The sequence below is a fragment of the Papio anubis genome, chromosome 11 (genome assembly GCF_008728515.1).
Source record: "Papio anubis isolate 15944 chromosome 11, Panubis1.0, whole genome shotgun sequence".
Lineage (NCBI taxonomy): Eukaryota > Metazoa > Chordata > Mammalia > Primates > Cercopithecidae > Papio > Papio anubis.
The window spans coordinates 120168145-120178339 of record NC_044986.1 but is presented as its reverse complement, the minus strand read 5'-3'; positions in this window follow the sequence as shown (position 1 = coordinate 120178339).

The following is a 10195-nucleotide window of genomic DNA, read 5'->3' as shown; positions in this document are numbered from 1 at the left end:
GTGTTACATGCTTCGTTCAGTTACGTATTGCTGGCAAATGCTCTTATCAATCCTCTTGAAAACTTTATTCCAGAGGTTCCAAGTCAGAGGTTCTGATCCTGTCTCTTAAATAATAGTTAAAAAGTAGTGGCGGGCCCGGCAGTGGCTCAAGCCTGTAATCCAGCACTTTGGGAGGCGGGCAGGCGGATCATGAGGTCAGGAGAATGCCGAGAGACCATCCTGGCTACCGCGGGGTGAAACCCGTCTCTACTAAAAATACAGAAAATTGGCAGGCGAGGTGGCGGTGGGGCAGCCTGTGATCCCAGCTACTCTGGAGCCTGAGGCAGGAGAATGGCGTGAACCCAGGGGGTAATTTTGCAGTAGTCATGATCATGCATACCTGGGGCACAGGCAGACTCCGTCTCAAAAAGTAAGAAAGAATAATGAACCTACCATCTGGCGGTATTACTGGTCCTTTCTTTTTCTAACAGTGGAATAGCCCTTATTCCAACTGGGGAAATCCCACATTCAATTTCCCTCAATACTGAAGAATATCTCGGCGGGCGCGGTGGCTCAAAGCCTGTAATCCAGCACTTTGGAGGCGGTGGGTGAATCGCGAGGTCGGAGATGCGAGACCATCCTGGCTAACCGCGGTGAGAAACCCCTGTCTCTACTAAAAAGCAAACAGCGAGGCGAGGTGGTGCCTGTAGTCCAGCTACTGGGAGAGGAGCAGGAGAATGGCGTGAACCGGGAGGAAGGCAGACTTTGCAGTGAGCTGAGATCCGGCCTTGCACTCCAGCCTGAAGCGATGAAGCGGGAACTCCGTCTTTCTGAAAAAGTATATCTCCAAGATGATAAGATCAAATTGCCCAAATTAACAATATTCCTTAATATTGTCAAATATATTCGAGCCTTATTGAATGCAGTCTGAGCATACCATGTATAAAATAGAGCATTTTTTATTCTATGAACATTTATGAAGTAGAGATTTCTCCATTCTTACAGATTCTTTGTAGACGTTTTTAATAGTTGCAGATTATCGTAGTTTAACATCCCCTCTATTATTTTAATATTAAAAATAAGATTGTCATAAATATCTTTCTACAAAGTCTTGTGAATTTATGATTGTTTAGAATAGATTTCCTACAGTGGAACTATTGAGTCAACTGGTAGGGAATATTTTTAAAGGCTTTTTTTCCTTTTAAACAAATATTTCTATCTTTCTTTCCAAAAGTCTTGTATCAATATACCTTCTAACTAGCATTGTGTTAAAGTATCCATTTTACTGCATTCTGGCCAAAAGTACATTTTAAAATTTGAAAATAAAATTTTAAATTTTGTTTGCTCAAAAGAACTTTATTTCATTACATATATATGTGTTGTTAAATAGTGTAAATTTCAAACATACTTTGAAGTATAGCAATCAATAAATATAGTGGATATCCATGAGCCTACGGCCTCATCCTGTCAAATCTTAATATGTCTGCCCAATGTTTGCTTCAGGTATTTTTTGGAATAAAAAAATTACAGATAAAGTTGAAGCCCCTTTGTATTCCTGCATCTTTCTCTTCCTCTGTCTTCTACCTTCTCGCAGGTAATGTTTCTTGAAATTGGTACTCATTATTCCCAGGCATTCTTAGGCCCCTTTTCCATGTGTATGTCCATGTGCAACAGACAGGAAGGTTTATATGTTAAAAAATTCATATGAATAAGGCTGGGTGCAGTGGCTCACGTCTGTAGTCCCAGCACTTTGGGAGGCTGAGGCAGGAGGATCACTTGAGGTCAGGAGTTCGAGACCAGCCTGGCCAACATGATGAAACCCCATCTCTACTAAAAATACAAAAATTAGCAGGGTGTGGTGGCATGCGCCTGTAATCCCAGCTACTTGGGAGGTTGAGGCACAAGAATTGCTTGAATCTGGGAGGTGGAGGTTGCAATGAGCTGAGATCGCTCCACTTCACTCCAGCCTGGGCAATAGAAAGAGACTTAGTCTCAAAAAAAAAAAAAAAAAAAAAAAATTCATCTGAATAATACCATACAGGTTGAGCGCTCCTGATCTCCAAATCCAAAATCCAAAATGGTCCAAAATCCAAAACTTTTTGAGCTCTGACATTACACCACAACTGGAAAATTCCACACCTGATCTCGTGGGGTGGGTTGCAATCAAAACACAGGCACATAACACACTGTTTATTCAGCATCCCCAAGGGGAAAAAGACTCGCCTAGCCACCTTCAGCTGAGAGAGATCTTTTGTGTGCACACCCAGATTCCCCCATGCAAGCACACACACAAAGGGTGGTAAAACGGCATGTGTGCTGGTCAAACACACCCATGACAGGTCCCCACAATTCCCCATATGGAGCCAAGGCCTGCTCCTGTGCACTTCTCACTGTGGTATTTTTGCTTATTCTCTGCTCTCTGGTCTAAAGATATTGTTGAAAATATTGGCCGGGTGCAGTGGCTCACTTCTGTAATCCCAGCACTTTGGGAGGCCAAGGCAGGTGGATCACTTGAGCTCAGGAGTTCAAGACCAGCCTGGGCAACATGGCGAAACCCCTCTACTAAAAATATGAAAATGAGTCTGCTGTGGTGGCAGGTGCCTGTAATCCCAGCTACTCAGGAGGCTGAGTTACAAGAATCGCTTGAACCAGGAGTACGAGGTTGCAGTGAACTGGTGATCGCCAGCCACTGCACTCCAGTCTAAGAAAGGGCAAGACTCTAATAAAAGCAGCCTGGGCACAGAGCAAGACCTGGCCTCTAAAAAGTAGAAAGAATAATGAACCTACCATCTGGCAGTGACCACACAAGGTCCTTTCTTTTTTCTAAGCAGGAATAGCTACCCTTATTCCAACTGGGGAAATCCTACATTATTCAATTTCAATACTGAAGAAGAATATATCTCGCCGCTTAGTGGCCAAGCCTGTAATCCCAGCACTTTGGGAGGCCGAGATGGTGGATCAATGAGGTCAGAGATCGAGACCATCCTACACACGGGTGAAACCCTGTCTCTACTAAAAATACAAAACTAGGCCGGTGGGGCGGGTGCCTGTAGTCCCAGCTACTGGGAGGCTGAGGCAGAGAATGGCGTGAACCGGAGGCCGGGCTTTGCAGTGAGCTGAGATCCGGCCACTGCACTCCAGCCTGGGCGACAGAAGACTCCGTCTCAAAAAAAAAAAAAAAAAAAAAGAATATATCTCAAGATGATAAGATCAAATTTTAAAAATTAACAATATTCCTTAATATTGTCAAATATATTCAGGCCTTATTGAATGCAGTCTGAGCATACCATGTATAAAAATAGAGCATTTTTATTCTATGAACATTTATGAGTAGAGATTTCTCCATTCTTACAGATTCTTTAGACGTTTTAATAGTTGCAGATTATCATGGTTAACATCCCCTCTATTATTTTAATGAAAGTAAAAATAAGATTGTCATAAATATCTTTCTACAAAGTCTTGTGAATTTAAAATTGTTTTAGAATAGATTTCCTACAATTGGAACTATTGGAGTCAACTGGTAGAGGAATTATTTTTAAAGGCTTTTCCTTTTAAACAAATATTTCTATCTTTCTTTCCAAAGTCTTGTATCAACATACCTTCTAACTAGCATTGTGTTAAAGTATCCATTTTACTTCATTCTAGCCAAAAGTACATTTTAAAATTTGAAAATAAAATTTTTAAATTTTGTTTACTTAAAAAGAACTTTATTTCATTTTATATATATGTGTTGTTAAATAGTGTAAATTTCAAACATAATTTGAAGTATAGCAATCAATAAATATAGTGGATTAATCCATGAATTCACGGCCTCATCTGTCAAATCTTGTATATCTGCCCAATGTTTGCTTCAAATTATTTTTGGAATAAAAATTACAGATAAGTTGAAGCCACTTTGTATTCATCTGCTTCCTCTGTCTTCTTCTACCTTCTACGAGTAATGTTTCTTGATATTGGTACTCATTATTCCCAGGCATTCTTAGGCCCCTTTTCCATGTGTATGTCCATGTGCAACAGACAGGAAGGTTTATATGTTAAAAAATTCATATGACTAAGGCTGGGTGCAGTGGCTCCCGATCTGTAGTCCCAGCACTTTGGAGGCTGAGGCAGGAGGATCACTTGAGGTCAGGGTTGAGACCAGCCTGGCCAGCATGATGAAACCCCATCTACTAAAAATACAAAATTAGCAGAATGGTGGTGGCATGCCTGTAATCCCAGCTACTTGGGAGGTTGAGGCACAAGAATTGCTTGAATCTGGGAGGTGGAGGTTGCAGTGAGCTGGGAATCAGCTCCACTTCCTCCAGCTACAGTGATAGAAGAGACTTAGTCTCAAAAAAAAAAAATTCATCTGAATAACACCATACAGGTTGAAGCTCTGATCTCCAAATCCAAAATCCAAAATGGTCCAAAATCCAAAACTTTTGAGCTCTGACATTTACACCACAAGTGGAACATTCCACCTGATCTAGGTGGGGTGGGTTGCAATCAAAACACAGAGCATAACACATGTTTATTCAGCATCCCCAAGGGAAAAAAGACTCTCCTAGCCACCTTCAGCTGAGAGAGATCTTTTGTGTGCACCTGGGTCCCCATGCAAGCACACACACAAAGGGTGGTAAGCGGCATGTGTGCTGGTCAAACACACACCCATGACAGGTCCCACAATTCCCATATGGAGCCAAGGCCTGCTCCTGTGCACTTCTCACTGTGGTATTTTGCTTATTCTCTGCTCTCTGGTCTAAAGATATTGTTGAAAATATTGGCCGGGTGCAGTGGCTCACTTCTGTAATCCCAGCACTTTGGGAGGCCAAGGCAGGTGGATCACTTGAGCTCAGGAGTTCAAGACCAGCCTGGGCAACATGCGAGAAACCTCTCATCCATCATGGGTCAGGCCTCCACCAGGTGAAAGGGCAAGACTCTGTCTCAAAAAAAAAAAAAAAAAGAAAGAAAAAGAAAAAAGAAAATGTCACAAAGGTCTGCAGATAACCCTGTGGATAATAGCATTAAGAAAAATAAAGCATTTATGTGTATCTATAACACAGAAAGTCAAACTGTTGGGGACACTAGGCAGTGGTGTAAGTGTGAAACATCTTACAGAAAAATACGGTATTGGAATGACCACCACATAGGACCTGAAGAAACAGAGGGATAGACTGTTGAAGTTCTGTTCTGCAAGTGACTAACAGGAGTTAATGGAAAATAGAAAAACCCCGCATAAAATAAGGGACGATCTCGATTGTGCACTGGGAAAGTGATCCATCAGTATCACAGTGGACACATGTCACTTAATGATACGCTGATCATGAAACAAGAAAGATCTATTATGATGAACTAAAAATTGAAGGGAATTGTGAATATTCAAGGTTGATTGTAGAATTTAAGAAAAAATATGGCATTAAATTTTTAAAGATTTTTGGCGATAAAACATCTGCTAATCACAAAGCAGCAGAGTAATTCATTGGCTAGTTTGCCAATGTCATCGCCGATGAAAACCTGACACCAGAACAAGTCTATAATGGCCATGAAACATCACCGTTTTGGTGCTATTGTCCCAGAAACACACTGACGCCTGCGGATCAGATGGTCCCAACAGGAATTAAGGAACCCAAAGACAGAACTGTGCCGGGTTGTGCTAATGTAACAGACACACATAAGCCCAAACTGCGGTGATAGGCAAAGGCTGCATCCTTGCTGTTTTCAAGGAGTGGTTTTCTTACCAGTTCATTATTATCCTAACACAATACATGAATTACCAGGGACTTCTTTTCTATTCTTTTCTTTTTTTTCTGGAGACAGAGTCTTGCTCTGTCACCCAGGCTGGAGTGCAATGGAGTGATCTCAGTTCACTGCAACCTCTGTCTCCCAGATTCAAGCCATTCTCGTGCTTCAGCCTCACAAGTAGCTGGGATTACAGGCACCCGCCATCATGCCCAGCTAATTTTTGTATTTTTGAGAGACAGGGTTTCACCATGTTGGCCAGGCTGGTCTTGAACTCCTGACCTCAGGTGATCCACCCACCTCGGCCTCCCAAAGTGCTAGGATTACAGTCGTGAGCCCACGCTCCCGGTCTTTTTTTTTTTTTAGATGGAGTTTCACTCTTATTGCCCAGGCTGGAGTGCAATGGCACAATCTCGACTCACTATAATCTCTGCCTCCCCCGTTCAAGCAATTCTCCTGCCTCAGCCTCCCAAGTAGCTGGGATTACAGGCGACCACCACCACATCTGGCTAATTTTTGTATTTTTAGTAGAGACGGGATTTCTCCATGTTGGCCAGGCTGGTCTCGATCTCCTGGTCTCAGGTGATCCACCCACCTCGGCCTCCCAAAGTGCTGGGGTTACAAGTGTGAGCCACTGCGCCTGGCCTCTTTTTTCTTTTTTTAAAATTTTTTTAGAGTTGACGTCTCACTCTGTTACCCAGGCTGGAGTGCAATGGTGCAATTCATAGCTCACTGCAGCCTTACACTCCTGGACTCAAGCCATCCTCCTGCTTCAGCCTCCCAAGCAGCTGGGCCTATAGGTGTGCACCCCACACCTGGCTGATATTTATTTATTTATTTCTAAAGATGAGGTCTCACTATGTTGCCAAAGCTGGTCTCACACTCCTGGCCTCAAGCCATCCTCCCACCTCAGCTTCCTGAGTAGCTGAGATTACATGTACCATCAGGGACATCTTTGCTGATTAGTCTCGCAAACATTTTGTACCAGTGGCTTGTGTCACTGTAGGGAGGGTGGACTGGATGACGACTGCAAGATTTTGTTTTTCTTTGACAACCGCTCTGCTCATCCTCCAGCTGAAACTCTCATTAAAAGTAATGTTTATGCCATGGGCTTTCTTCCAGACGTGACTTCATTACTTCAGCCATGTGACTAGGGTATCCTTAGATCAATGGATATCAATGGAGAGTAAATACGGAAACACTGCACACTAGCAGCAGTGAACAGAGGGGTGGGTGTGGAAGTTTTCAAAAGGCATTTAGCATGAAAGATGCCAATGCAGTTTCCAATGCTTGGAACACAGTGACTAACGACATAGCTATGTGTGCATGGCACAACCTCTGGTCTGCGACTGTGTTCAGTGATGACGATGAACAAGGTGATCACGTGGAAGCACTCCATACATGAAGTGGGGAAAAAAATGATGTCTGACCTCCCTACGCAGGCAAAAAATATACCTTCAGAGTGTGTCAGCATGGCGGAAGAAGTGGATATACAAGTTTTTAACATCCATACTGAGGCTCCAATTGTTCGTTCACTGACCGATGATGAACAATGGCAAAACAGTTCTGAACCAAGGTGCTTGTGGTAACAGTGATGATGAAGATAATGCTGTTATCACTGCAGAACAAGCACCTACAGGCGCCGTGATGAAAGTATGCCACGGGCTCATTGAAGGACTAGAACGGTGTGTGTTTGAGGCAGGATAAACAAAATGAGGACACTGTGCCAACTTGTCCCCTTGTGTGAAGCCCTGCAGAACCCTTTTGCAGAGTCTCCTTTTGCTTGCAACTCTCCTGCGTCAGCACCTAGCGCTTTTGCAAGATAAGCCACCCTATAGGATACCAGCAGATGGCCAGATGGTTACAAGTTGCTGCTGCCCGATTCAGCCCAGGAAAGAGAACAAAAGCCCCTTATTCATGATGTAGCTTCCCCAGTCTCCAGCCAATCGGCACCAAAAGCCCAAGAAGCTATTAGCTATGAACTCCTGCCTTGAGGGTAGGGACTTCTCCAGGGTTCCGCGTGTGCATCTAGGCTCTAGGCTCAAGGTTTAGCTTATAGTGACCTTTTCCTTTTCCTTTTTTTTTTTTTTTTTTTTTTTTGAGGCAGGGTCTTACTCTGTTGCCCTGGCTGGAGTGCAGTGGCACGATTCCAGCTCACTACAGCCTTGAGCTCCCAGGCTCAGGTGATCCTCCCACCTAAGTCTCCTGAGTAGCTGGTAGCTGGGATCAAAGGCACCTGCCACCACGCCCAGCTAATTTTTTTTTTTTTGTATTTTTAGTAGAGATGGAGCTTCACCACGTTGGCCAGGCTAGTCTCAAACTCCTGACCTCAGGTGAACTGCCTGCCTTGGCCTCTCAAAGTGCTGGGATTGCAGGCATGAGCCACCGACCCCGGCCTACAGTAATCTTTTAATCAGAACACAGCATCATAGGTGGAGTTGGAAGCCCACTGTCATGGTTGCTGTTGTCTGTCAGCTGATCCAGGTCTCTGATGACGCCACTGGGCTGCTTAGTGACCCTGAACACATTATGTTTTCACTGGTTTAATGCTATGTCATATTTTTTACTGTTAAGTACTCATGTGTAAATAAGTGTAAGAAAACAATTGCTTATAAAGGTAGCACATAAATTCAGAGTCAGGAATGCTGGTGATGGCAATCATCTGTAGATGTTCACGTGGGTGACTGCAGTGGCAATAACTTTGCTTTCTGGGCGTTCAATAGACTCAAACTGTTTCATGCACAAATTATTAAAAATATTGTATGAAACTATGTGTAGTTTATAGGCTATGTGTATAGGGTACATATGAAACATAAATGAATTTTATGTTTAGACTTAGGTCCCATTCCCAAGATATGTCATTGTATATATGTGAATATTCCAAAATGTGAAAAAATCTGAAATCTGAAATATTTCACATTCTAAGCATTTCAGATAAGGGAGACTCAACCTGCACTGTCATGTCATTCCAAAACTTTCTTTTTCCCTTAGCATTAATTTCTCCATTGATACATGTAGTCGTAGGTCATTAACTTTAACTGTTAGATAGTGTCACACCCTGCTGTACTCCACTATTATCTGCGCTATTTTCTGCCATAACTCCTAAAAGCTTCAGGTAGTGTCCAGTGCTGGTCTAGACTTTCCCTCATTGTATAAATTGAATGTTTTCACAGGAAACTGGAAAAGACCAAGGCCAGTTATTGATTCAGAATGCCACTGTACACTCAAAGGCTCTTCTTTTTTCTTTTTTTTACTTTTTAGAAATATTGTCTCCATAAATTATTTTCACTTAGATAATTAGTCCATTGCTGGGATACTCACTCTGTTCCACAGTCTCTGCCAGTTATTATAGCTCTGTAATGTTTTCAAATCTTGCAGGAGATGGTCTGCCTCATAAGTTCCCACTCCTCGAGGTTTCTTTGCTATCTTTCTAAAGAATATTCTTATGTTTATTCATCCAGATGAAATTTTGAATTTTTATTTCCAATCACCAGTTACTTCTTAAAAAAAAAAAAGGATCCAACACTTGAATTGTATTTAGATGGAAATTATGCTTAATTTCATCCATATTCCATAGGGACTGCTTCCCTGGGTTAAATTGACGTGACTTGACGGTATCTTAAGAAAACTTTTTGTTTGGAAATAAGTGGAGAGTCTCATGTAGTTGTAATGATACAGAGAGATCCTGTATACCCTTGACTCAGCTTTCCTCAATGGTAGCATGTTGAATAGCTAAAGTACAATATCACAACCAGGAAATTTACATGGATACAACACATAGACATTCGAATTTTGCCAGTGTTACATGCGTGTGTGTGTGTGTGTATGTGTAGTTCCAAGCAATTTTGTCACATTATAGTGGTTGGGTTGTGGCCCCTCCACAGCCAAGAGGCAAGGCAGTCAGCACACCAGGCTCCCTTGTGCTGCCCTTTTATAGCCACAACCATCTGTCTCTATCCACTTTCCCTAAGCCCTGACAGCCACTGATGCTATCCATCTCTGCCACTTTGTCATTTCAAGAATGTTTGTTATATAAATGAAATCATCCAGTGTGTAGCCTTTTGAGGTCAGCTTTTGCAAACAGTGCAGTTCTCTGTAGATCCATTCAAGCTGCTGCACGGTCCTTTTTTTTTTTTTTTTTGATGGAGTCTCACTGTGTCGCCCAGGCTAGAGTGCAGTGGCACGATCTCGGCTCACTGCCAGCTCTGCCTTCTGGGTTCACACCATTCTCCTGCCTCAGCCTCCAGAGTAGCTGGGACTACAGGCGCCCGCCACCACGCCCGGTTAATTTTTTGTATTCTTAGTAGAGACGGGGTTTTATCGTGTTAGCCAGGATGGTCTCAATCTCCTGACCTCGAGATCCGCCTGCCTCAGCCTCCCAAAGTGCTGGGATTACAGGCGTGAGCCACCGTGCCCAGCCTGCTTAGTCCTTTCTAGGAGCAGCATGGCAGTCTCTTTAGAATGTGTGACCCTCCCATCCAAACTTCAGCCATGCCTG